Source organism: Podarcis filfolensis (genome assembly GCF_964270895.1).
Source record: "Podarcis filfolensis genome assembly, chromosome: 5".
Lineage (NCBI taxonomy): Eukaryota > Metazoa > Chordata > Lepidosauria > Squamata > Lacertidae > Podarcis > Podarcis filfolensis.
This window is the reverse complement of record NC_139608.1, coordinates 77,947,548-77,975,334: the sequence shown is the minus strand read 5'-3', so window position 1 is coordinate 77,975,334 and position 27,787 is coordinate 77,947,548. Positions and strand designations below refer to the sequence as shown.

General features: G+C 42.0%; 1 protein-coding gene and 1 long non-coding RNA gene across 3 annotated transcripts in view; one reads left to right on the top strand and one right to left on the bottom strand.

Annotated features, from left to right (window-relative positions):
• The window catches only part of NRG3 (neuregulin 3), a 577,425-nt gene that overhangs the window by 78,879 nt on the left and 470,759 nt on the right, over positions 1-27,787 (top strand). The window lies entirely within an intron of this gene.
• LOC310763069 lies at positions 3,286-12,921 on the bottom strand. The gene is made up of 3 exons (XR_014548450.1): positions 12,597-12,921; positions 10,133-11,063; positions 3,286-3,839 (listed from the first exon to the last, which is right to left on the bottom strand). It is a non-coding gene; the product is annotated as an uncharacterized lncRNA (long non-coding RNA).

The window sequence follows — 27,787 nt, the reverse complement described above, 5'->3', positions numbered from 1 at the left end:
ATGGGAAGATTAAACAAACCAAAAAGAACCCTAATGGGGGTGATTTGAGACAGTACACACTGTACTGTGTGGAAGGTTAGTCTTCTGCTTTCAAAGAAGGGATCTTATATAAGCAGCTGCTATTAGCTTGATGTTCCAAAGGACTAGCTACAAATCCTCACACATGTTCAGGTTATTATGTCACAGTTTGGGTAATCAAGATTGCAAGCTTTGAGTCAAATAAATCCCTTTTTTAAAAAAACGCAACAGAAAAACTGGCAGTTCTTATGTTTCTTCTCCTCATTAGTGCTTATCAGAAATTACTGGTATGTGTTTGGCTCTACAGCCGGCCAATAGTGAATCTGCATGTGGAAAAACAGATATGCCACAATTCAGCTGGACAGCGGCAAAAATTCAGACCAGAAGTACATCTCTGTAGCAAGGCAAATCTCTGGAAAACCAAGCTGCAAGTAGTCACAAAAGATTGCTGCATGTTTTAAAGTTTCAGGCTTCCTCTCAAATAGATTGAAGTCTACTGAGAAGACTGAATATATTTTATGTTATCATTTTATGTGGAATATTTATATACTGCTTATAATTAAACAAAACCCTAGGCATATTGCAGTGTATGTTAAAACATTTTGAAAGAGTTGCTTACATGAGAAGTTTTCCTTTGGAAAGGGCCTTCTTTTCATCTAAGTACTAAAAAAGGAGAGCTTAAATACATAAAGGACAATCAAATAATTAAATATATGGATTCTGTTGTACAAAGAAAATTTTCTTTGCTAGAGAATATAATATATGCCAGCCTCTGACCAGTGAAAAGTCTTTCTTCTCCCTCCTCTTACTACTAGAATAACTCAGGTTGATGTTCAGACAAATATAACTGAACAAGACCTTCTTCACCTGTTAAACCCAAGAGTAACAAGTCCTAAAATTTTCCATGAGTAGAATTTACTGTGAGCATGTATTCAAACTCGGTTCCAGCCACATTTTAAAAGTAAAGCTAGAGCCCCAATTTCTTACCATATTATTGTTAGGCTGCTGTATGTGCAGTTAGCATAGATGCTCTGGATCTGCAAGATGGTGGAGCTTGGAATTCAGGTGGATCCTGGAAGTCTTGTTTATTAAAACACACCCCAACATGTACACATGTGTGAATCACTGCTTCCCCATTACAGTGGAAGAAGGTGCAACAGAAAAGATGATTCTGTCAGTCTCTTAGAATTATCCTAAAATTGTAACAGAAATTAGAGTTACTACAAGATTTGGAAAGAAAGAAAGAAAGAAAGAAAGAAAGAAAGAAAGAAAGAAAGAAAGAAAAGCAAAAACCAAAGTTAACTTTGGGTTTTGAGGAAAGCCATAAGAATTGTGATAACATTAACAATTGTTTCAGGGTTTTACATATACCTAATACCTGCCAATTTATTTCACCTATACTGAAATCTGAGCTGAGCTTGAAAGTTCTAACATGGGGAAATTTAGAGGGCACATTTAGAAATATTTCAGTAAAGCAGCAACATTTCTCAAACCCAAGGCTCATAAAATTAAGGTCTTGTCTAAGAAGGAACCTTCACACAGTATTAGGGAGTTCCCACATCTCTAATCTTAACCCAATACTCTGATTATTCCCCCAGCACTCAACATTCATGCAGCCCCTTGGAAAAGAATGTGACAAAATATTAAAACTTCCCTTCATAAGTGCTCTGTCTGCACATATTGAGTTCCATGAATTGTAAGAGATTTCCCAGTATTAGAATGTAATTGTTTTATTTAAATATTTTTTAGCCACTGTTGAAGGCCAAGGCCTCACAAGCCAGCTTTCATAAAAACATAAAAATTCAACGTATGTGTAATCACAAATACAATCCCATGATAGAAAAGATCTGCATTAATATTATTAAATCACCATCTCCAGCTATCATAAAAGAAATAGAATAAGCTTAGAATGGTTAAAAACCATTTCAGCACTGGCTTAAGCAGACAAATCCCATTGCCTTTTCTTAGAAAAAGTAACATAAAACAAATGGAGGCATCAGCTTCTGTCTTCCTGAGCATATGTGTAAATCATCCCAGTGAAATCATGAAGCAAATGGAATCGTCTATGAATTTGATGGAGAACCTTTTTGTAAATACTTTGGAGACCTTAATAAAGTGAAAAGCTGAGTTTTCACTGTTGCGCTCTTTGTTCTTCAACAGGTTCTCTAGCTTTGGGTAGAGATGTTGGATCTCAGGAGATCTTATGTTTCAATCCTTGGCAAAATCAACAGTGTTTTCTAGAGATATTTTCTCCATCATATATTGTTTACAATTGAATTGATAACTGCGTAGAAAAGATTGAGTACTATTTTATTTAACTGAGCAGCAGCTGCTAGATCAAGCTGTAAATCGAAAGATCCCAGGCTGAAGTCCATACAGGCAGGCCAGATACTTAAGTTGATAAAAGTTTCATTTTTGCCAGAAATTAGTGGCAAAACTAGGACATTCTGACACCCTTGGCAAAATGGAGCCTTAAAATTGTATGCCGCCACCATCCTTCCACTTCTTTCTTGCTAATTATTCACATCTGATTCCAACCTCCTGGACTTGTCTCTTCATATGAGTCGTGTGAATCTTAATAGCATTACTTCACCAGGTGCCATAGCTAGAAATTTACATGCCCTGAGCTGGTTCCCAGTTCTATACCACTATCTCTGAGAACCAGTTTTAGATGGATTTAAGAGTGGACAGGCTAGTAGCAGCAGGGACAGACTTTGGTCTTTCTAATTTCAGCGGCACCCTGTATGAAACCAAAATTCAGTGCCTGGCACCCAATGCGGGGGAACCGGTCCCACTGTCCTAAATCCACCTCTGCGGTTAGCCTTGCTGTTGAACTTTTATTGGTTCTTTTCAGATGCATTGTACTTGCTCAGAAGCTTTGTATCCAGTCTTTGATTCCAACCCCCTCCCTCATACTCAGCAAAAATAATGGCTGAATGTGCATTACTGTGTTAGGTTTGCCTGCACAGGGCCTTTGAAAAATGCAGTGATACTGCTCTGCCTAGCCTTCCCCGAGCCACTGTCCATCTGGTTGTTGCCTTAAAAAAAATACCGGTAATCAGTTGGGTAGAAATTAGATGCACCGTATTTTTCGCTCTATAAGACGCACCAGACCATAGTTTTTGGAGGAGTTTTAGCACCTAGTTTTTGGAGGAGGAAAACAAGAAAGAAAATATTTTGAATCCCAGAAGCCAGAACAGCAAGAGGGATCGCTGCGCAGGAAAAGCAACGATCCCTCTTGCTGTTCTTGCTTCTGGGATAGCAGCGCTGCCTGCATTTGCTCCATAAAATGCACACACATTTCTCCTTACTTTTTAGGAGGGAAAAAGTGAGTCTTATAGAACGAAAAATATGTTGATTATTCTATACTGGAAGGAAAAGATTGTGTAATGTCACCCTTTTATTTTGTAGTACACAACCTTTGCCTGTTTTGCATTCTTCCACAAGATGCATCCACAGTATTAGGAATCTTGTTCCCCCAGCCTAGTTTCAGTATTGCTTATAGTAACTAGTTTGTTACTATTTCTATATCTGCATGTGCAAGCCTGCTGCATTTTTGACCCCACTCCTCAGTTTTTCCTTCTTTTCCCTGTAATTTTGAGCCTGAAATTTCTGTTCCTACAGCTCTCCCCACTCCCAGTACACTGCATCTTTCCTTTTCTGTTGATCCACAAGTCTTTTTTTTATATTGCAGCAGTGTCCCTGTGCCTAGGACACGATGAATATTTGTGATTTTTCTCGTCCAGCTGAAAACCGTCAATGTGATACTGCAGATAAGCATCCCAAGCATGAGGCAGTTTTGATGACATTCTTTCCAAAAACTGCAAAGAAGAAGAAAAATAATAATAGAAAGCAGGCAACTAGACTTGCATGCAGATGAAATATTGAATCAACTGATAATAGCGTAGATGTAATATACAACAAAGATCTGGATCGGCATGGAGATGACAACTTAAAGCTTTTGCAGATAAGCATCTCAAACATGCTGATAGCATTGTGTAGGAAAATGGAAGGAAGGTGACAAATATCACACATTTCTACCTTTTCCTCTTCTCTTCCCTTTTGGTGGAAAAAAATTGCAGCAAGGCAGAGCTGACAGGGATACCTGCTTCTCCTCTCCACCAGCTAAAAACCACAAGGCAATCCTTGCAAAAAAATAAAATAAACTGCCTTGGGCAACCTCACAGAAAAAGAAAATGACCCTCAGGACTGTAGCAATTTTTATGTCCTTGTCAAATCCACAGGACTAGCAAAGCCCCCCCCCCCCGCTGCATCGCATAGGAATCAACTGCACAAGGTTGAAAGCATCCTTATATAGAGCTTTGTGTGTGTGTGATATCTGTCACATAGCTTTTAAGAAAGGGGGTCTCTTGAGAAATCTGAGGCCGGACTACAGAAAGTTCTCTGTGGGGGAACTGGCAGATGTTAGCTCGGTTTTGACAGATGTGGCGGTGCAGACCACCTGGCAGTTCTTCGCAGGGGGCTTCGGTTTGAAGATCACCGCAATAAGCTTAATCACTTGAAGGCCTGTCAGCAGCCTGTAGTAAGATTCGTCCCCTACCTTCCTTGATCAGATTTACTGGGATATAACGTGAGCCTGAAACTATCCCATCAGTAGCAGCAGCACCTAGCCAATGGTGGAGACACACTGTTACCTGTGCAACTTGCTGTCGCTCGTATCGGCCTCATTAGCTTTCGAAATCCTTACAAACAGCTGCTTTCTGGCTCATTTTTCCCCCCAGCTGCCAAATTAGAGCTTAAAGGATTGTTCAGACTCTGGGGCCTTAGCAAAATAAAGGCTAGTAAATGAATTCTGGGATTATCAGTCTGCGTTTTGAGATCTATGAGGCATCTCTTTCTCAGTAATCTTTAGGTAATTCCTTCTGTAAATTTTCTCAAATCCCTCATGGCCACATTAATATATATGGTCAGGCTCTTGTGATGTTTCCAGTATTAATGTGTCTAATTTTGACAGCACTAGCATTGGGCAATGGGAATGCCTCAGTCTCAATCCAGCAGGTACATAAGGGCTCATCCATATGTCCTTTTGCGCCATGTTTACCAGGCATAGGTAAAATGTGGGGTTTCCTGGAGAAAGCGCCAGGACAAAATAAACCCCGCTCAGACACGGAGCTTTAAAGCCCAAACCTGTGCCTAGAAACATAGCACAAAGGGAAGTCTGGGTGAGCCCTATGATAAGAGGAAGAAGAGCAGAGCTACACCTGGTAAAGGTAAAGGGACTCCTGACCATTAGGTCCAGTCGTGGCCGACTCTGGGGTTGCGACGCTCATGGGAGCTCACCCCGTCACGGGGATTCGAACCATCAACCTTCTGACTGGCAAGTCCTAGGCTCTGTGGTTTAACCCACAGCGCCACCTGCTCCCCACCTGGTAGTAGGTAGAATAAAGGCCTCAGTAAAGTGTGCTTTCTCTGAGAGTAGAGGTATCTCTACATAGCTTGGGTGCATGGCTGGGGACTGACCAGTCCCTGTGTTGTCATCAGTATGTCTGGCTCTGCCCTGTTTACTTCAGGCATGATTGATTTCTGCTGCAGAGTTGTTAGCTAGTTGCGAGTACTGCAGTGTGTCTCGCCATGAGCCATGTTATGATCTGGGAGCTTCTAAGCCAAAGAGAGAGAATTTCATTTGGAAGAATGGCAATGTACACACACACACACACACACACACACACACACACACAATCTGTTTCCTACTGAATGCTTCTGAGAAGCCCACATGAATAACCTGAGGGCAAGAGCCCTCCCATACTGTTCCCCTCCAACCAGTATTCAGAGGCATACTACCTCTAATCCTGCATGTGGCATTCAGCCACTGTGACTAATGATCTTTGATGAATTTGTCTAGTCTCCTTTTTTACGTCTCTGCCTGAGGTAGTGGCCATCACTACATCTTGTGACAGCAAGTTTCATGCACTAAGTACTCCTTTTTGTCTGTCCTGAATGTCCTACCAATAAGCTTCATTGGGTGGCCCTGGCTTCTAGTTTTATATGAGAGGGAGAAAAACGTCTCTTTATCCAGTTTCTCCACATTATACATACTTTTATAAACCTTGTCCATGTTCCTCTTAACTTGCCTTTTTTCTTCTTCTAAAAGTAAGAAGCCCTAGATGTTGTAACCGTTCCTTGTTGGGAATTGCTTTTTTAAAAAAATAAATACTAAATTCCCACAAATTTCACATAAAAATTCCAATAGGTAAGGCATTTTTCTTTTGTTTTATCAACTTCCCATCCCATTTTCCATGGTGTTTTTGTTCTATCTCTTTGCTGCACCCTAACTTCACTCTTTTATATCATAACCCATACAATAAACCTTGCAGGGAATTTCTTTAGCTTCCTGACCATTTTGGCTGCTATTTTTCTGCATCTTTCCCACCTCTAAAATATCATTTTCTGAGCTATGCACAGTATTCCAGGTCACGCCGCAGGTTTGTTTAAATGATGTGGACCATTGCATTATTTTATTGGCAGGTTTATTATCAGTGGCCTTCTTTTCAAGGAAGCAAAGCCAGAGCAGCAATGGCCTGTGTGATGGGCTTGAGCCATCCTCTCAATGCTGGCATTGCTGCAGTTTCCCTGGAGTGTGTAGGGGGCTATAGTGGGGCTACACAGCTGCACCGGCAGAGGCAATCCAGTGCTTCCACCAGTGTGCTTTTGCAGTCTCAACCTCTCTGCTGTCATGATATATCCTGTCCTCATCCCAGTACTGTAAACTTCAGCAATGCTGAAGAGTAGTTCTGCAGCTTTGCCGCACCTCATGGGCTTCTACTGTCTAGGTCCTATTGGAATGAATGGGATAAGGGCCAACGACATGATTTTCAGGTGCATATAAAGTGTAGCTTGTATGTATACCCAAGTGCTTCTAAACATCAGTTACTTTCATCTCCAATTTCCAGTCCTGCTGTGACCTCAGAGGAATTAAGCCAATGGAAATCAAGGAAGCCATAGCAACTCTGCTTTTCAAGGCCCGCTGTGATAATAAAGTGAAGCAGTTAGGTCAGAAGCTGAGGAAATAACTAGATTGAAGAAGCCAAAGGACGATGAGAGGCGTATGGGAGAACATAACTGAAGCCCGTCCTCATGATGATCTCCAACTCTTTCTGTTTACAGTGTTGTGCTTTACTGAGCAGAAGGATCTTGCAATGTACCATCCTTTGCCTTTCAAAGTGTTTCTGTTTAATGCACAAAGGTCATCCGTTCAATACTTTCTGTGTGTATCTAGCTACGCTTCTTATCGTTAATGGGTGATTGTATAGTTTGAAGCTCTGCAGCAGACTGAGACTGTGGAAACTGACGTTAACGAATAAATCTGATAAACATCTTGCCGTTTCACTAAGAAATTCAAGGACGTTTTCCTTGCTTGCTATAGGAAGATATATTAAAAATGGCAGTATACAAGACAGACAGCATGTTGATTGCCTGCAATCATCTGTTGAAGGACAAAAAATAGCATTTTCTAAATTACCACATTAGTTCCCAAAGTGAGAGATGAAATGCATTAATGAAATAGCCTTTGTATTTGTGGAACCTAATCTGAATTTTTGGTCATATAGTTTTCTAATCAATTTTGGTGTGCAGTCAGTGGAACAAAAAATTCTGATTGTGTTTTACAGCAGGATAAGCTAAAAAGAAAAGAAAAAAGCCCAACTTAAACTTCAGTTGCTTCTTTATCTACAGATTCAAAAAATGTATTGGGGTATGTATGTGTGTTTTAATAATGAACAACTAGCCTCTTTATAAGGAGATAACCCCAAGGACATACCCCTGAAGTATAATTAAGCTTTCCGTAACAATATTTGCCACAGGAAAAGTAATGGAATGTTGCTTCTTAAATTGCCTTGTGGGCTGGATTTCTTTTATAATTAAGTATTTATACACCACCATTAGTGTACATGGTGCCTTCCAAAAACAAAACAAAGATGCCAACAAGACTAAAGCATTCAAATTACTCAATTAAAAAGTTTGTTTGAAATTAAGTGGAACATTTAATAGAAACTTTGGATACTTAATGATATTAATGGTGGCAGTTCCTACTTTTCGAAGAGAGAATATGTTTTCACTGAACGGCCATTACTATGAACCAAAGGATAGCTTAAGATTTAAATAGTCAAATTCTTTCTCTCTCCTCCTTTAACTGTGTTCCTGTACGGAAACATACAAACAAGGATTTAATAGGCAGACAACCTTAAAGGGCAATGCTACAAATTGTCAGAGAATTTGAATACGGTTCACCAATTAAAGAACTGAAATGTTTAAGGATAAGGATAGTATTTTCTATCCTGATAGTTGATGGAAGAGTAAGCAGGCAAGCAAACTGCTGCATCAAGCGCACTGGCTTGCTCTCACGATTGAGAGGGCCGGTGCCGTGTGCCATGCCCTTGCCATGCATGCATGCTGTGTGACATACTCATGTCATGCGGGCACACCATGTGGTGCTGATGTCACTTGTACATGCTGCACATTGTGCTGACATGCCACCTGCACGCCATGCTGCTTGCACGAGTGACATCAGCACGTCACATGGTGTGTGCATGGCACATATTGAGGGGGCCCAGCTCCCTCCATCAAAATTTCTGGGGGCCGTCACCCCGCCAGATGGCGCCCATGTGCTGCATGTTCACCACCAGTGATTGCAGTGCCTAGAATGTGTTTTCAAAGGGCCACTCTAGCCCCCATGCTTTGTGGTTTTGTCCGTGTAACAATCCATTTTTGTTTAAATTCCTCAGAGTGCTGAAACAAGGTTGGAGCCTTTTGTATTTGCAAACCTTTTGGTATGCGTTGACTTTTATAATACTCTGATAAGGAATCAACAGCATGATGGTGCATTTTGACCTTACATTAAAGGGGGAGCTGTAGTAATAATGGGTGCCAATGATTACATGAGAGAAACTGGCGGGTGTCAAAAGCTACAGAAAAATAGGTTGAGACCTCATAACACATATTCAAAAAAGATCTTATTACAATTAGAGTCAAAGTGGATCTCCCGCCTAGATACAGTTATTCCAAATGGCTTGAACTTTAATTTAGAATTGAATTGTTTTCTGTGATCCCTTTTTACAGTCCTTTATCATCTTTGATGAAACAAGAGCATTTATGGTTTTGTCACAAATACCCTTGTGTGCCTGCCAGCTGTTTCCCTTCTCCAGCGGTGGTGGGGGATGTGGGGGCTCACAGAGGGAGAGTGGAGGCTGCACGAACCTTGTGTGCCATGGGTTGCTCAGAACTGGTTTCAGGACTCAAGATCTTCCTTTCTGGTGGCTGCACGAAGCGCTTAAATGTTGCCCCAGTAATATGGTATGATGGACTAGATTTGCTTTTCTAGAGATAGTTGCAAACTGTGGAGGCTGGGATAACTGGGTGAATTAATTATGATGGTAAGCCATTTCTTGTGTTGTCTTCTGAGAGCTTATGTGGGTATATCTTTAGTACTAGAGAAACTTACCAGAAGTTAAGTCTTACTGAATTCACTGAGGCTTTACTCCCAAGTAAGAGGGGTTAGGACAGCAGCCTTCAGACTGGATACATTTCATGTTAGTGTGCTTGTGCAAACTTAGCATAAGCATCGGCTGTTCTACTGACATGGCTTTGATTCCCACCATGTCTGTATGGCCTTTGCATGAATACATTGTGTTACACAAAACAATTGTGCTTTGTGAACCTGTGTGTATAGCTTGTGTCCTTACGATAAGTGTGTTAGCTATTCTCTGCCCTATGGGAAGGGGCAGCAATCTTGCAGAGCGTAATGCTTTTTCAGCAGTGTCATAAAGCTTTCTCAGCAGATTCTTAAAGTGATAGGTTATCATAAATTCCCTATTAGCAGCCACATCCAGGGGTTCAATTACCACAATTTTGGGACCCTTGGAGACCCCACCCCCAATGGGACTGTGGCAAATATTGTCCCAGGGGTCAGTCTGTAATATCCTTTACATTTGTTGTGAGGCCAACATGAGATTAAGCGAGGTACATACACATTTTAAAGCATCATACAGCACTTTAGATGAGTTTGCCCTGGTAAGCTGTGGTTAAATCACCAAAATCATATATTTATTACAGTGACTAATGAAACAGGGTTACTAAATTCTCTTAGCAAAATGCCTACCTGATGTGACTCAAAGGATGCTGTAGCCAAAGTGGCAGTTACAGAACAATGAGGATGGAATATCCAGAAGTGTTGTGTTTGCTGTTGCTGAGTGATGTCAGGTACTGTCTTCCAGGCCGTTGTCATGTGATGTTAAGGTGTCACCTCTCTAGATCTAGAAGCTTTCTCTTTCTTTTTAAAATAATCATATGACATCTGTACTGCAATAACCACTATGCTGTATCAGAGAGGGTGTGGTCCTCTGAATTTAAGTGCTTTGCGATTGATGGTTCCATTTGGGGGGAGGTGGTCACAGAGCCGTCTTCCCCATACGGCTTAGTGGTTCATTGCGCCAGGGCGCTGGCCTCTCAGGGGCGCACCAGCGAGTGGGGGAGCTACGTGGCTTTGCCGGCGGCCTCCCCTTTCCCTGCACGCCCGCCAGCTGCTCCCCATCAAACATATGGCTGTCGGACATGCAGCTTCCTTCCCAAGCCTCCACGGGAGGAGAGTGATCCCCGCAGAGACTTGGAAAAATGTCGACAACTCTGGGAAATGGGGAGGGGGGCGCCGGAGGGAACTTTGCACCACGGCGCTGGATATGCTTAAGACGTCCCTGGGTGGTCAAGATTTTGTGGTTCCTAAATCATGTCTCTCAGTCACTTGTTTATGTTTCACCATCATGCAGATCTAGACATATTGGAGTGATGTAAGTCACATTGCAGAACCTGCAGGGCGGTGTTTTGTATGAATAAGTAAGCTCTGCCAGCCTTAGTGCTCTTGAAGACTGCTTTTGCTCCTGCCAGTTGCTTCCAGGTATATCTACCTTTCCTCTCCTCCTTTGATCTTCAGGCTTCTTGTATTGTTGGATCCTGGCTGGAAGTCTGCTTATATATCCTCCACTGTTTACTCTCTCTTTCAGCTGATGGAGTGGTCAATCATGAAACAATCACATCTTCATTTGAACAAAGTAAAGCCAGTGTTAGACTGTAAACAATGGTTAATGCATATTTGGTTCCTTCATAACCAGTGCACGCAAATTTACTTTAAACAGTGGTGCAGCCTTTGGTTTATGGGAGAATTGTGGCTTGTGTAACTGCCAAGCCTCTGGCTTGGTGTTGGGGTAATGCAAGTCGTAGCAAATCAGGATATGCAAATCAGGAGTCAGCCTTGTGAACCTTCTCTGGAGCAGAAAGATTTAATACAATAAGCAAAGCTACACAGCACTAAATTCGTTACCAGTTGCTTAATAGTCATTTGTATAGATTCAATCTTAGGTGCTTAACTTGCAATGAAATCAAGAAGGTATATGCTTTTGGTCCCACTGATTTCAACAGAGTTTGTTTGGGCTAACATTTCTGTATTGTGCCCATCCTTGTCAGACAGTAATACCATTTTGGGGTTCTGAGAATCTCTACAGCTTTATGACTCCTCCATTATATGCTACCCAATGGCTGATTGTTTCTTTCATTTGTTCTATTAAAGCCATAGCCATTTCTGGCAGTAATTGTTCTGTTGACTGCTGTTTAATGTGCAGTGCATGCTGATCTAATTACAGAGGAGGACGGAAGGTCCTGGAATGAATTTAAAGTGGTACCGTCTTTTAACTATACTACTGTTTAACTGGCTTAGCAGATCTCTCAGACCTTACTAGAAAAGACAGCCTGAATGTCTCTCTTTCTCACTTGCTGTAAGATAAGAACTAGTAGTGTCTAAATACCATAAAAATCCTAGCCAGAAAATAAATAAATAAACTAACATGTAATTATAGTAACTTCAGATTGGGCATCTCTAAATTAATTAATGTAATTATTAGGAGTGTTTCTCCAGGGTAGGTTTACGAGTGACCTGGCATTCTAATTTGCAAGCCGCTGTAAATCTGTTATCAGTTTTCTCAGCTGTCTGCTAGCTAAAAAAACCCCTAGGTTTTATTATTTTCTGAGTCCTATAGGTAAATCCCCACAAGTCACACGGAATGATCTGCAAAGGTAATGGGCTAGGGCAGGGGTAAGCTAATATGGTGCCCTCCAAATTATTTGGGCTACAACTTCCATCAGCCTCAGTCAATGATGACGGGAGCTGTAGTCCACATCTGCAGGGCATTGTGCTGGGCTACCTCTGGGCTAGAGAACTGACTATCAATAGATTTACAAAAGGTGTGCAATGAATATACATGTCACATGATAAAGATGGTGGCAGCTTTTGGACCATATCTTAAGCAACAAGATTTGGGTTGTCATGCCAACCAGCTTTCCCATCTGGTGGTGTTGCTGGTGGCTGCAAAGTCAGTCGTTAGTAAGACAACTCTCATCCATGACTTGACCATGGATGAGGCAGCCAACTTGGTATATGTTAATGAGATGAATGAACTGGACAGGAAAGACCTGACCCAGCTGTGTCCTCCTTAGGTACTCAGTGGACCACCAGTATAGGTTGGAGGGCTGGGGTGAAGAATTGCTGTCACCCACAAAAAACCCATCTTTCTCACCAAGAGTTCAGTCTGCTGGCATACTGGATGTTCCTGGTGCTGAACCAGATAGGCAGAAAGGGAATTTTGTTGGTGTACCACAGAGATGGATCCTGAGCTCCCTCACTTCACAGGGGCCACTTCAGCATTGGATCTAGGAATAAGGTACACACCACTTCCTTCAGGGGAGTGATCTTCAGGTGAAGGTAGTGTGCAAATTTAATAAATGAATCCTTCTCTGTGGGGCTCTGTCTTGCAAAACCCAATACTATGCAAAATAGCAAGCCAGTCAGCCTATTGCAGTTTTAGCCATCCTGGTTCTCTAGAAATTTAGTACTACAGTTCCCATAAACCCTAGCCAGCATATTAGCAATGTAGTTATAATAGACAGGACCTGGGAGACAAGGGCTCAAATCCCCTACTCAGTTTACTCACTGACCGTGGGCCACTAATTGTCTCTTAACCTAACCTATATCAGAATTGTTGAGACGATAAAATGGGGAGGGGGAAAACTGTGCATCCCACCTTGAGGGAAAGCAAAATATTAATAATACTATCTATCTATCCTATCTATCTTTGGTTAAATCAGAGCAATTATTTCTAAATTTGCATCTGTACATGTAAACTAACATAGGAGTTTTATGCAGACCTGTGCCCTCTTTCCCGTATTCTGATGGTGCATGCCCTCTTTCCTCCCCCAGGAAATGCATAACTGTACTTGCATAAAAGTGGGGAAAGAATGGGGCAGAAGTTCCTCTTTGGATAATTATTCTACAGTCTAGCCCCATGACAGAGAAAGCCCTTTCCCGTGTCCCCATGAAGAGATTTTTTTTTTGCCAGTGGAGGGGAGAAAATGAATGGCCCCATAGGCTGAATAGTTCTCAAAGAACCTGATATGGGAGGATGCAATTCCTGAGATGGTCTGTCCCCACAGGCTGTTTGGGGTTTTAAAAGCCAAAGCCACCATATTCAACTGAAGGCAAGCCGCTTGTGAAAGTAATGTAAAGCTGCCATTCTACAGTGTGGGCTGTTAGCTCCTCATAATAATCTGATAGCAGTATTCTGGCTAAATCGAAGTATCCTGGCTATCTTAAGTACAGCTCCTCAGTAGACCAACACTGAGATAACAAGAGGAATAATGAAAATTGGAACTCCCAACCAAAACTACCCCCAAACATTGGTTCAAAACTTAGACTACCACTTTAGGATATATTGTGGTAAACAAAAGAGAACTGGATTTTTTTGCATATTGGTGACATCTTGCCAAAATGAGAGCTACCTTAATTAGTGAAATCAGTTGTAATTAATGCATATAGCTATTATTTCAGCCTTTCTATTCAGGATTAAAAATTTTGTCCTCTTGTTTTAGTGAATTGCATTGCAATTCTGTATTGTTGTTGTATTTTTCGGGTAAGGCATAATTAAATCTTACAAAAAGCAAAAAATAAATAAATTGCCTTTTCTTTTGCCCAATAACTCGCTCTCTGAGAGGCATTGTTGGGAATGCAGTTTCAGTCTTTTCAGTAACAACCAAATGCATCTACTCTTTTGGATTAATTACATTCTAACAATGATCTGGTTTGTCTTTTCAAGGTCCCCTGATTATTGACCCAACTGATTGGATTTCAGCGAGTGTTAGAAATGATGAGCGAGACGCCATTGTTTCTCGTGCCCTTCTCTCCTCTGCAGTGTTTCTCTCCTGTTATTAAGGGTTCTAACAATGCTAGCTGCACTCGGGTTTTTGTTTCAGGTAATGAGATGACTGACCCTTTCATTTGTTGGGGAGGAAGGAGGGAACGACTGCATTGTTGCAAGGGGCTGAATGTGCTTTCAAGGAGCAACTTCGTAACAAAAGGAAGAACAACTGATGAACCATGGCCTTTTCAAGATGGACCTTAAGGTTGCTAATTGTGAGACATTTCCTGATGCGGATTTCAGATAAATTTTAATTGACGAAGGGTATGCTCATTTAGAGAGAGCCAGGTCTGCATGGGCCTCTGACTCAGTTGTTGTTGTTTATTAGAAGCTTATTATTAGAAGTTTATTAGAAGCTGTGATTTATACATGGATTTATATATGGATCTTTCATGGGGGACTGTGATACACATGCACTTTGTACTTGGGTATTGGTATCCGACTGTAATTCATCTCCAAGGAAGTCGCCCACCCTGAATTGTTTCTTGATTTGAAAATGCATGCCTGGTTAAGATTGTGTGTAATTGCATTTGCATGAGCAGAATAATGGAACAAATTTGGTAATCCAAAATTCACAGTAATCTAAGTAATGGATCAAATTCTCACAAAATGCAAATTTCCCTTCTACTGTATAGGTCAGCTTTCCCCAACGTTCTGAATTTTTGGAACTTGGAAGCATGCTTCTGTGGTACATGACCAGGCTATGCTCTTTTTTTAGAGTGTGAAAGAGTAATAATTATTTGCCCTCAGATGGATCAACTCCTTATGTGTTTGCATGAATCACTGTTCTGAGCCTGCCTCCTGATTTAGAGGAAGGGATTCCCAAATTCAGAGGTTCGAATATAATATAATAGGAAGCCTCACTTAGTCATCTGCAGGCATTGAAACAAACAAACAAACAAACAAACAAACAAACAAACATGTAAATAAAGGAGAGATGTAAATTGTGAAGGTGAAATAGACATCAGTTCCCTCTATCTTGAGCTTCATGAGTTGAGTGGAATGGTCTCAAGACAGATTTTTGGCACAGTTGACCGGATGTGTTTAGAATCCTGGAACTATTGGGAATCCTGACTGCACAGAGTTTCCTGTCATAGGGGGCTTTCTAAGCATGTTTAGCTGAACATGCAAAGAACCATGTTGAACCTGTTGAAGGATGGGGAAAGTCAGGGGGAAAGCTGGCAGAGAAAAGGATGTTGGGGCACAGCACAGTCTTGAATGAATAACAACGAAGCTTTCATTCCAGTTCTGCCTTTTATGTTACATGTTTGTTATATTTACCATGTTTCTATGCACATTAGTTAACCAGCTGGTTAGCACATTCATTCACCTGAAATGTCTAGACTTCAAACCAACAAGCATCACTGTGAAAAGGCACCTTGTTTAAAAGAATAATCAAGCCAGAGATAAGGATTTCTGAAGCAATAGCAAGAATGATTTATTAAAGTAAAAACATAAGATTAAGCAGTTTACTTTAAAGTATTTAAATGAAGACTGGCATTTCACAATCCTGAACACATAATAAACACAAATAGTACTGCCAAGTATTAGAAATAGCTTAGAAGAAAAACAACAGTAAATCACACACTCTACTTCCTCCTCTGCACCCCAGCTTGAAATCAAGTGCATGGCCTCATGTGGGTGATGGGAAGGTATAGGAGAGATGGACACAAATGAAATCCAATTGTAGGATTTCAGGGCAGTGATTGCTTAAATCAGTACTTGCCGGATGCAATCTGGGTAAAGAGGTCTGGAGCAAGTTGGAGATTGTGGCAAATGTGGAGAGATTTGCAGCAGAAGGAGAAATGTTTGAGAGGATGGAAAATGTGGTGGGTTGCAGTACACAGAGAAGTGCAGGGGAACAAAGTGGGGTTATTATTTTTGTCATGATGTTATGCATTTTTGTGTTTTTGTACTGTAAACTGCCCTGTGGTCATTGGATGAAGGGTGACATATAAACTTAATAAATAAATCAAATCAGGGTTCATATTCTAAAATCACTTTATACAATGGTGGAGGGCCTTCCTTATTGACTACCGAGAAGAAAGGGACACTTGACCATGCTAGCTGTTCTCAAACACCGGAAGAAAGGATGCTAAAATTCGCTTTCTATCCTGGCGTATGGTAGGACACTAAAATTCTGCCTGACCAAACCTGATTCTTAGCAAGAAGCAGGATTTCAGATATACCAGCTGGGTAAATTATGGGAGTTAAGATATGGCGATATAGAAGGAAATTGGATGAAAAGAATCACAAATTCAATTATCAGTGGGAGAGGAGAATTTTTCCATTAATATACAAGCTGAATTCCTTCCCATGCCCAAGACATGTTTGATTTTTGGGAGGTGATATAGGAGAAGGCAGGATGGAATGGATTAAGTCTAGACCAAACAGCAGAGGGAGCCTTAAGGTGATGTATATATGCCACAAGCTTTGAGGCTTATGTACAATTTCTGCACTTTTTGCAACATAATTCTTGGACTTCAAAAAACTCCACCTTTTCAGGAAGTCTGTGGCCATCAGTATTGCATCCTAAATCCTTCTGACTGCACTAATACACTCTATTCTTCTTTCTTACCCTAGTTATTTGAGTAATTGAGATGGCTGGTCATCTCTTTGCCTGGAATCTGCCTGGAATCTCTCCTCAGCCTCACTGTGCTGTTGAATGCAAGCTCACAAAAATGCCTATTGGCTTGTTCTGCTTTTTGGGTTCTGCACTCTGTCTTTTTGCAAAGGGGGACAGAACTACAGCTTTGTGAAAATGCCACTTTCCTCCCAAATGGGGGTGCAGCATGTTGCCAGATATTCTCCAGGGTGTGATGAAATTCTCCAAGGTTGACAACTTGGCTGCCATTTTACATCTTCCAAAATGGCGTGGGGTAGAAGAAAATATCCTGAAGAATCACTCTTCCCCCACCCCCCAGGGCTGAGGTGAAAAAGAAAATGATCAGAAAATGTTAACAGAAAATCTTTTCTGAGAAATTTCCGCTCAGCTCAGTGCGGAACAAAGCTGCTAACCAGCTTGGCCAGCAGCTCCTTGGCAGTGCCTTACTTTGTCCCTCTGTTTCCTGTCCTGAATTCTCCCTGTTTGTGTCCCCGTTTCTTGCCTGTTTCCCCATCGTTTTCCTGATTCAGCTTGAACCTAATTATTCAGCTCCCTAATTTATGCCGCCTACATCCTGAGTCACAGTTATCATCTGCTGGATTCTTATGATACTTCTTTGGCAGTTTTATGTCTATACTGCAATTTCCCCCCATTGTACATCAAACAAGGGACAAAAATTGTAACATTCATGGAGTTTAGAGTGACAGTGGGAAAGCTACGACTGCCATTAATTTTCTAATTTTGTCATGTTGGTGGAAGATACTTCCATTTCTAGAGGGAAGGTAGTACATGAAACTTTGGATGCTGTTTCAAAGATATCACCCAAAAGAAATATTGTATCTCCGGTTCAGTTGGAACCAAACACCAGGTACTGTTTCCAAAAAGAGAAGGTAATTGTGAAAAATACATACTCACGTTGGATAATGACTGTCGTTCAGTGAATTTTTGTGCGTGTAACCCTGAATTTTGTTTGGTTTTGCAGAGATGTGTAGGAGGTGGCAGGATCGTGCCTTGATAGGCAATTGTCTTATTCATAGTTTATTTTTTAAAACAACACCAACACCAACAACACCACCACACTGCTCTTTACCTTTCTCTTCTGTATGAAGTTGTTATTTAAAACCCAGGCTTGGCGCCAGCACCAGGCACTCTCAGGTAGCTTATGGGGACCCCATTGGCACTGACAGTTGCCCTTCATCTGGGGCATTGTGGGAAATCTAGAATGGAATATTGTGGCCAACTGCCATAGCTGTCAAGTGACCCTTGGCTGGGCCTTTCAACAGAGGAAACGTTCCCCCAGAGGTTACTTAGAATCATAGAATTGTAGAGCTGGAAGGGACCACGAGGATCATCTAGTCCAACTACCTGCAACGCAGGAATCTTTTGCCCAATGTGGTACTCGAACCTACGACCCTGAGATTAAGAGTCTCATGCTCTACACTTTGCCAAGGGCAGCGTCAAACCTGAAGAAGACCCTGTCTGAAGCCAAATATTTGCTTTGTATTAAACAATCCTGCCAAACCCCACGTACAGTGGTACCTCGGGTTACATACGCTTCAGGTTACAGATGCTTCATGTTACAGACTCCGCTAACCCAGAAATAGTACCTCGGGTTAAGAACTTTGCTTCAGGATGAGAACAGAAATTGTGCTCCGGCAGTGTAGCGGCAGCAGGAGGCCCCATTAGCTAAAGTGGTGCTTCAGGTTAAGAACAGTTTCAGGTTAAGAACGGACCTCCGGAACAAATTAAGTTCTTAACCCAGGTACCACTATACTCTGGCCACACCACAGCGTTCCTTTGAGCACAATTACACCACTTTAACAGTCATGGCCACCCCCAAAGAACCCTGGGAACTGCAATTTGTTAAGGGAGCCAAGAGTTGTTAAGAGATCTCCTATTCCCCACACAGAGCTACAATTTCCAGAGCTCCCTGGGAAGCGGGATTGATTGTTAAACTGCTTGGGGAATTGTAGCTTGCTCCTTTCATATCCCCACAGGGGGTTCTGTTTTTGAGTCATGCTAGAGAGTGACAGTGATGTTACCCAAGAACTGGTTCTATTATATACAGCAGGCATGTCCAACAGGTCAATTGCAATCAACAGGTCAATCGCCAGGGTGTTGGAGGTCAATCGCGGGATCATCAAATCTCCCCCACCAAAAGTAAAAAAAAGGGGGGGAAGACCTCAGCAACTTTGGCAATGCTCCCCCCAAAAAGCTCAACAACTCTTGGCAATGACAGTGGGTAGATCATTGCCAGTTTATTTATATACAGTGGTACCTCGGGTTACATATGCTTCAGGTTACAGATTCCGCTAACCCAGAAATAGTGCTTCAGGTTAAGAACTTTGTTTCAGGATGAGAACAGAAATTGTGCTCTGGCGGCACGGCAGCAGCAGGAGGCCCCATTAGCTAAAGTGGTGCTTCAGGTTAAGAACAGTTTCAGGTTAAGTACGGACCTCCGGAACGAATTAAGTACTTAACCTGATGTACCACTGTACTGGTAGTAGATTGTAGTCTCTTGGGAGTTGGATGTGCCTTATATACTGCACTTACTAACCAAATTCCAATGTGGCCAGTGTTGCATGGAGATAGTTAATTAGCATGCCAGTGGCGTGGTGACAAGTGAGAAAGTGCAGCAAAATATTCCAACTTCCATTAGAGAAATAATGACCTTGGCTGAGTATTTTTCTTTTTTAATTAAATACCAACAATTCCTAGTAATCAGTGAACCTATTAGCCATGAAATTTGAAACCCTTATCATGGACTTATCAAATGCGGGCAAGGACTGAATGCACATATCATTTGCTGGCTAATGTTGTATAAAGGTTTCAGAACACCGGTGGATATGGCAACCTTTGCATCTTTTGAGTGTGTTTTGCCTTTTTGTTTTGTGTTTTGCTTCTTGAACAGGTTGCTAAGAAATTAATAAGAAGCTCTAGTTGTTATAGTTAATTCTTTTGTGCCAACAGTCTGGCACACCACAGAGAAGTAGTTTGGTCTGTATAATGGGTTTTGTCAGCTAATATTGATTGGTGTATTCTGCCTTTGATTCATTGGGTGCACATTTAGAAAACCAAAATATTCCAAGCAGCTCTCTGTGTGAACTCTTCAAGTTCACAAGACATTGCACAGATTGAAATAGAATCCTACCAATGCTTTGGAAGACAATAATAACCAGCTGGTTCATTGGAAAGGGAGAACTGCAGTAATTGTGATATTGGACAAGGGAGAAAAGATGCACATGGGTCTGTTATACTATTGTATTTAAGAGAGTCACTTCCCACATGAATCATGACATTTCAGTTTCATGGGAATGAATGTTCCTTTATCCATGTATGCAAAACTTATTTGCGAATCAGCTTGTCAAGTGGTCCAAGTTACAGCTGTGCTTAAACTAAGAGCGGCTCTTTTTTTGGCAAACATTTTTAACTGCAAAGAAGTGCTGCCTCTTCTTGGTATATTTTCAGCGCTCCTTGCAAATGTGTTGGATCATTCATTTATATGACCATCCATCCCTGTTGCTCTTTTCTTCAGCAAGTGGCTCACTTGCAAGATTTGATGGTCTACATAGTGCTTGAATGAAATCCGCTTTATTGCATGGTCTCTGATTTGATGAAATCACCCATGCGACAATTCAGGATGGAAGTGGCAGCACAGTTTAAGAAAGGTGTTTTGGGCATCAACAGTGACAGGAAATATCAGTGGGGTGACTTCTTTTTTTAAAAAGTAAATATTTACCCCACTGAAATAGCGTCTCTGTGGGGATAAATAAACAAATATTTATAGACTTCACTTTCATAAAAATACAGCAATGTGGTACACAGTATAAAAACCACAACATTACATTCAGTTCAATAAAAGCATCAATAAATTCTTGATGGCAAAATAACAACAGCAAGTGTTCCAAATGCCTCTCTGAATAGAATTTGCAGAAGTCATCTGAAAGAAGGCAAGGCAGAGAGCTCAATTGGTTAGAGTGTGGTGCTGATAACATCAAGTTTGCAGGTTCAATCCTTGTATTGGGACAGCTGCATATTCCTGTGTTGCCAGGGGTTGGATTAGATGGTCCTTAGGATCCTGTCCAACTCTAGAATTCTATGAGTCTTTGAGGATTGATTTCTTTGAGGATTGATTTTCCCATAGCAGGTTCTGCCAAACTGAAGGCTCAGTCCCTAATAAATGGCAACCAAACCTAGGGGCTGTGGAGAACCACCAAAAGTGCCCCATAAGAAAAACTTAGTGATTGAGGTGGAGCATAAAGAATCAGGTGATTCTTAATGAACTTTGGACTCAGGTTGCTTAGGGCTTTATGAATTAACAGAGGAACCTTGAATCTGAAGACAGTTCAGAAACTACAGGTAGTTCAAAATGCCAGGCCTGCTTTCAGTTAGTACCAAGGCAGGTGACAACATATTTGACTTGTTTGTGTTTAGGCCCAATTCAAAACAGTGAATATCGCTTGTAGAATCATACTTCAGTTGAGGGATCAGTGTACGCAAGTCAAGCATATTTTCCCATCTAAAATCTTTCCTCCATTAGGATTTGCTGGGGAGTTCTGCTGAGATCTTGCTTTCCCTGAGAAATAAAATCTGTTAAGAGATACATGATGGTTCCCTAGTTGCAGTGCTTGCTCCCTGTGGATGTTCATCAGAGCCAAACTAGTATTCTCCAAACTAGTATTCTTCACTTCCAAAGTCCTGGCCTGTGTGGGACTAACATTTAGCCACTTCAACAGTCAGTTTTAGGCCATCAGATTCAGCTGCAGAATGGCAGTTGCTGGAACATTGGTGAAAAGCAAGGCAACACTTATATACACCTTTTACCTGCAGTATTGACAACCATATCATTGTCTCTTGGTCTCTCTCTGTGTTTTAGGTTATTGTAAACTTCTCCAGGGACGTGGGTGGCACTGTGCGTTAAACCACAGAGCCTAGGGCTTGCTGATTGGAAGGTCGGCAGTTCGAATCCCTGTGACGGGGTGAGCTCCCGTTGCTTGGTCCCTGCTCCTGACAACCTAGCAATTCGAAAGCACGTCAGAGTGTGAGTAGATAAATAGGTACCGCTCCAGTGGGAAGGTAAACGGCATTTCCGTGCACTGCTCTGTTTCGCCAGAAGCGGCTTAGTCATGCTGGCCACATGACCCGGAAGCTGTACGCCGGCTCCCTCGGCCAATAAAGCAAGATGAGCGTCGCAACCCCAGAGTCGGTCCCGACTGGACCTAATGGTCAGGGGGGTCCCTTTACCTTTTAAAACTGCTTCAAGAACTTTAGTTAGTAGATGGGGTATAAATACTCAATTAAAAAATGTATTAATCATGCCCTTCATTTTATTTGATCTGATTTCATTTGGGCCATACTTATCTTAATTATAGTTTCATTTGTCTTATGTGATAAGTTCTTTATGCTAATTTTCTTGTTTTAGTAGATTGTTACGGGTTTGTTGGTGCCCTGACTCCTCTGGGTTTCTGGACGCCCTGATCTCTTTTAGATTCCTGAGTGCTGGTGTTTAATCAGTGTTTTGAGAATTAATGTGAGTTGACAGGGTTGGATTTAACAGTGCAAAAAAGGAAGGCAAAGCTGGGCAGAAGTAGTTAAGGAGAATGAACTTGATGATGACCACTCATCAAGACATCAAAGGAAGATCCTTGGAGTCTGGGCAAGTGGGGGTTGCCAGGGGTAACGGGGGGGGGGGGCGTGCTGCTGTTTTGAACCCAAGGTTCAGGGTAATGCCTGTTTGGATGGGTTGCTGCTGGGCTTATGGCCGGAGCTGGCTGCTCTTGGGCTGTGAATGCTGTATTCCCCTCCATCCTACACTCTGGTTTTATATATGTGTGAAGAAAACCATATTTCAAAAGACACCATAGTCTCCACTGTGCCTCATTCCCAAGGAACACAAACCATGGTTAAGTGCCAAGACCCTTAGAATCTTGCTATCATTTGGCAGAGATTGGGGCAGCCTGTAACAGTATTGTTAGCCACCTGGTTTCCATTAGGAAAGAAAAGTGGGTTATAATTTCAGTAAGTACATAAATAACTTTATTCTAGCCTTCCTCACAACTGTTCTAGTTTAGAGCAACTTGTTTGTTTTTTAACATTCCAGTTTCCTTTGGCGATTTTATCTCTAAATCTCTAGATTTCTGCTGTGTGTGTTTGCATGACTCTTAAGTTTTTCAGACACAAAGCAGCAGGATCTGGTAAGCTGATATCGCCTGTAATAGAATTTCACTAATGTTAGTGGACATACCCAGCCCAAGGCCTGTGCATACCTATATGTAGCCCATATCTGACTCTTCAGGTTACTAGATGGCTGGTGATATCTTGGTGAAACAAGATAAAATTAATTGGAGCATAAGTCAAATCCATATCTTAGCATAGCGGGAGGATGTGTTCTGTAGTTCTTGCCCTAGAATTACCCTCTGAGTGTTTTCCATCATGTTTGCTATTATTGCTGTGTTTCCTGGGGTATATTGAAGGGTCTCCTGTTTCATAATGGGGAGGAGGGGAGTTAGTTATTTTTATGGTTCTATCAAAACCAACCAGCATTCTAGAATACCCCAAGTAATTACAAGCGAATATACCACAGATGTATGATGGCAGAAGTTGCCCTAGGTACAAAAATAAGGAGTGGTTTGACTTGATCTCTGTGATGTGACTTGAGCCATTAATAGAGATGGACTTGGTTGTAGATGAATTCATACGAGGAATCTGGTAATTCTGTGACCCAGATGAGCTTTGTCCACATTGGACTACCTCTTGATTGTATTGCAGAAGTTGGGCACCCCCCATTCTATGCCAAGTGGAAGAAGAAGAAGAAGAAGAAGAAGAAGAAGAAGAAGAAGAAGAAGAAGAAGAAGAAGAAGAATAGTAGTAGTAGTAGTAGTAGTAGTTTGGATTTGATATCCCACTTTATCACTACCCTAAGGAGTCTCAAAGCGGCTAACATTCTCCTTTCCCTTCCTCTCCCACAACAAACACTCTGTGAGGTGAGTGGGGCTGAGAGACTTCAGAGAAGTGTGACTAGCCCAAGGTCACCCAGCAGCTGCATGTGGAGGAGCGGAGATGCAAACCCAGTTCCCCAGATTACGAGTCTACTGCTCTTAACCACTACACCACACTGGCTCTCTGGTAGCAAGATTCCAGGGGCTTAGCAGGCACACACCCAGGGTCTCTGTTCCTTTGAGAAGCAAGTCATGGTGGAGACTGCTGTAGCTTTTAGAAATATGGCCTGGCTGGTCACAGTTTATCCTGCCCTGGGTGCGGGGCCATTGGTCAATTGCTCTTGTACCTAGGGGAAAGCCTGAGACCTCCTGCCACCATAGGCCAATATGCGGAAGGCAGACGATCTGGCCTGCCATTCGCCGGTTCACTAGAGTGACTCAGAGCCCGTCTGCAAAACCACTTGCCTAAGAGGGCAAACAGACTTACTCACATATTTACACCTGAATTTATATGGAGGGAGTCCAGATCTTACAGCATTGTCATTGCAAGAGGGGCATATTCCTCACAGCAGTGCAGCACTGGAATCGAAGGCCCGTATCCCAGCTCACCTCCGAACAAATTTATTTTCCCCCACTCCCTCCTTCATTCTACCACACCTTGCTAAAAACAATATTTTTCTGTCACCTCACACACACATCTGATCACCTGGGCAACCTCTGTCTGCCCAGGCCCCAGATTCCTCTTAGATGGGGCATTCACACCTTTTGTCATGTTAACACCTCTGTCCCAGGTGAGATACTCTCTTGGAAAGGAAGCTTAGCCCATGTTTTTTCCACTAGCCTGAAATCTTCCCTTCAATACTCCAAATAATCAAAATCCTACCATTTATTAATTTCTAGGGCTTAGAGGGGTCCCACCCTCAAACTTATAACAATAGGTTCCAGCTGCTTGCACTTTATGGAGGTGGTGTACATATGATTTAAGCCCAACTAATTATATGCAAAAAATAATAATCTATTGTGTATATAACATGTATAAAAGAGAGATACCACATGCAGCACTACATTTCTGCTGTATAACTACATACATATTGACAAACAATTGCTTTTATACAATTATTGCATTATTGTATGTATCTGGTAACTTTAAGGCACCTTGGAATGTATATGGATATAAAATGCATTTGCTATTATATGTATAATAATACGAGATAGGATTTTTTGCAGGTAAACACTACACTGAGATTTACAGAAAATTTCATCCCTAGCCATTTAATCTGTCTCATCTATATTGGGCTTTATAAGTGTTTGTGCCTAGTGCTTTCTAAGATTGTTAATACCCAGGGACACATCGCTGGATGCAAAAGCAACAAAGAACAAAAGCACAGAGAAACAAAGCAAAATAGAAGGTACAAAAAACCTAGGATGGACTACCATGCAGTTACCCAGGAGCCTGTCTAGACTGAAAGCTACAATTAGGAAGCAGATTTATTCTAAACACTAATGACCAGTAATTCAGCAGGTGGGTTTTAGCTCTGTTACATCCAGTGTGGAAACCTTGAAAAAGAGGTGCCACAACTCACCATGAACATCTCCCTTGTTCTCTTATAATGGCAATAGTACCCACCTGAGAGGTGCCAGAACTAAGTTCTGGTGAGTTCCAGTTGGGGGGGGAAAGCCCTGGTTACATCCTTTAAAATCTCAAGATTCTGTCACATTCTCGCACTCCGTAGAGAAACAGAGCACTATCTGAGGTTATGCAAATAGGGACTAGCTCAGATTTCAGTAGTTCTTATTGAATTTTGTGGGGCAAGGTAAATGGGTGGCAATCTGGGATACAGATGAAAAGGTGCAAAATGTGTCCCTTTCTGTGGGCACAATGTCCAATAGGGTCAGTTCAGATTTGGCTTCTGTTTTCCCAAGGGAATCCCTCTACCTTTGCCCATGTAGAAGAGCCGGTACCTTCTACTGCCCTAGGGGGAGGGAGGGGATAAGTAAAGCACTGCACTCAGGGACAATGTTGCAGTAGGGGCAAAGCCAGCCCTCCATCTTCACCAGTGAGTACTATTTTATTATTTATTAAATTTGAATACTGCCCCTATACTCATAGGTCTACATTGATGGTGAATCATGTAAAGGGGAGAGAGCTAGTCCTTTTCCATAAGTGCACAGATACAGGCAGACAGATAGCACATTCAACTTTCCAACTGTATGATGGGTTTGGTAAAGGTAAAGGTAAAGGGACCCCTGACCATTAGGTCCAGTCGTGACCGACTCTGGGGTTGCGGTGCTCATCTTGCTTTACTGGCCGAGGGAGCCGGCATACAGCTTCTGGGTCATGTGGCCAGCATGACTAAGCCATTTCTGGCGAACCAGAGCAGTGCAGGGAAACGTCGTTTACCTTCCTGCCAGAGCGGTACCTATTTATCTACTTGCACTTTGACATGCTTTCGAACTGCTAGGTTGGCAGGAGCAGCGACTGAGCAATGGGGCTCACCCCGTCGTGGGGATTCGAATCGCCGACCTTCTGATCGGCAAGTCCTAGGCTCTGTGGTTTAACCCACAGTGCCACCCGTGTCCCTGATGGGTTTGTTAGTGCATAATAAATATGGTGACTATCTGCCTTGCTGCGGTGTTTGCACTGACCATGCTATAACGCTCTAAATTGGCTTTTGCTTTTAGTGCACAACTGCACTGAGGGACTGAAATCAGGGCATGTGGGGAGCTCTGCATCCATCCTCTCCTGGTAACTGCTGCTCATGAGACAGTAAAAATATGTGTGTATTGTGTGTGTTATAAAGGGAGGCTTTTTCATTTCTGATGGAATGCAAATGCAGTGGTGAAGGATCATAGGTGGCTTTGAAAAAAAGACTACAGGTATTCATGGAAGATTAGTTCTGCTAGTGGCTTTTGCCACAATAGATTAGAACTTCTGTGCATATTCAGAGGCAATATACTTCTGAGTAATACACAGTCGTATCTCAGCTCCCGAACGCCTTGGGAGTCGAACGTTCCAGCTCCTGAACAATCAAAAACCAGAAGTGAGTGTTCTGGTTTTCTAGCATTCTTTTGGAAGCCAAACATCCAATGGGGCTTTCGCAGCTTCCGATTGGCTGTAGGAGCTTCGGTTTTTGAATGTTTGGTTTTTGAATGCTTTGGTTTTCAAATGTTTCGGAAGTCGAACCGAGTCTGTTTGACTTCTGAGGTACAACTGAATAGGAATTCATATTCCTCCCTGTACACTATGTTTGTATTTCAAGGTGAACCAACCTAATTCACACTTCCCAGAACAGTGGGCTAAGCATAGTGCAGCTACGCTTCATTTCTCTGAGTTTTGCAGTCCAGTTTTCCAACCAAAATGTGGGCATAGAAATGCGTCTGTTAAGGGGAGTGTGTGTGTAATTTGCATGCATTAGTGCAAGTAACATAGGGGAAAATGTATTATAGTACAGGAAACTGCTTGCAAAATGTTTATTAGGCAAAAAAGGGCATACAAGAAAGTGTGCATTAGGAGAAGTGCATGCTAAAATGCTGACAAATGTTCATGAGGATTTAAAATCACAAAGTGAGGCAGAAATAGTGTGAACTGGATTTGAGATTGGGAAAATGAGAAATCAAAATCTTCAGATTCAGCCATCCCTAGTGGTGGTGGTGGTGAAGTGGAACAGATTGCAGACCATTTTTAAAACAATAGGATGCCTCCATTTTTGTGGAAGGGGACATCATTCTTTTAAAAGAAGAAGCCATGGCTTCTACTTCCTGTTTCTCTCTCAGTCTCTCTCCACCACCTCCTGCCTGCCTCCCCCCCCCCCTTGAAAAGTATTGTCAGGCGCATACAGGGGGGGAGAGCAGCCAGGTACACTTGCCCCTGGCCTCAGAGGGCTAAGCTGGCTGGGAGGCCCCACCAGTGACAGACTGCTTTTTGGTTTGAGTTTATAACTTTATTCTAACAAGGCTCCTACCCCAGGCCCCAG